The following is a 1,284-nucleotide window of genomic DNA, read 5'->3' on the forward strand; positions in this document are numbered from 1 at the left end:
AGACAAAGACGACGAGAAGGAGGAGGAGGAGAAGAAGAAGAAGAAGAAGAAGAAGATGAAGAAAAAGAAGAAGAAGAAGAATGAGGAGAAGAAGAAGACGAAGAAGAAGATGAAGAAAATGAAGAAGAAGAAGACAAAGAAGAAGGAGAAGAAGAAGAAGCAGAAAAATAAGGAGAAGAAGAATACGAAGAAGAAGGCGAAGAAGAAGAAGAAGTAGAAGAAGAAGAAGAGGAAGAAGCAGTAGAATAAGAAGATGAAGAGGAATTAGATGCAGAAAAAGAAAGATGAAGAAGAAGAGGAGAAGGAAGAAGAAGAAGAAGAAGGAGAAGAAGAAGAAGAAAAAGAAGAAAAAGATGATGTAATAGAAGAAGAAGAATATGAAGACAAAAACGAAGACAAAAATGAAGAAGATTAAGACAAAAAAGATGAAGAATAAGACAAGGACGAAGACAAAGACGAAGACAAAGAGGAAGCCGAAGAAGAAGAAGCAGATGTAGAAGAGGAAGACGAAGACGACGAGAAGGAGGAGGAGGAGGAGAAGAAGAAGATGAAGAAGGAAAAGAAAAGGAATGAGGAGAAGACGAAGATGAAGAAGAAGAAGAAGAAGAAGAGGAGGAAGAAGAAGAAGACAAAGAAGAAGAAGACAAAAAAGAAGAAGACAAAGAAGAAGTAGATGAATACAAAGGCGAAGAAGAAGATGAAGACAAATAAGAAGAAGAGGATGAAGTCTAAATGAAGATGAAGACTAAGACGAAAGAGAATACGATGACAATGAAGAAGAAGGAGAAGACAAAGAAGAAAAAGATGAAGGAGAAGATGAAGAATTAGAAGAAGAAGAAGGTGGAGAAGAAGAGGAAGAAGTAGAAGGAGGAGGAGGAGAACAACAGGAGGAAGTAGAAGAAGAAGAAGAAGGAGAAGAAGAAGAAGATGAAGAAGACGAAGACGAATCAGAAGTAGATGAAGACAAATACAAAGTAGAAGAAGAAAAAGCAGTAGAATAAGATGAAGAAGAAGACAAAGAAGAAGAAGAAAGAAGAAGAAAGAAGATGATGATGATAGAGGAGGAGGAGGAGAAGAAGAAGAAAAAGATGATGTAATAGAAGAAGAAGAAGAACATGAAGACGAAAACAAAGACAAAGATGAAGAAGATTAAGACAAAAAAGATGAAGAATAAGGCAAAGATGAAGATGTAGACAAAGAGGAAGACGAAGAAGAAGAAACAGATGTAGAAGAGGAAGATGAAGACGACGAGATGAAGACAAAGAAGAAGAAAAAGACGAAGAA

The sequence above is a fragment of the Narcine bancroftii genome, chromosome 12 (assembly GCF_036971445.1).
Source record: "Narcine bancroftii isolate sNarBan1 chromosome 12, sNarBan1.hap1, whole genome shotgun sequence".
In the NCBI taxonomy this organism is placed as follows: Eukaryota; Metazoa; Chordata; class Chondrichthyes; order Torpediniformes; family Narcinidae; genus Narcine; species Narcine bancroftii.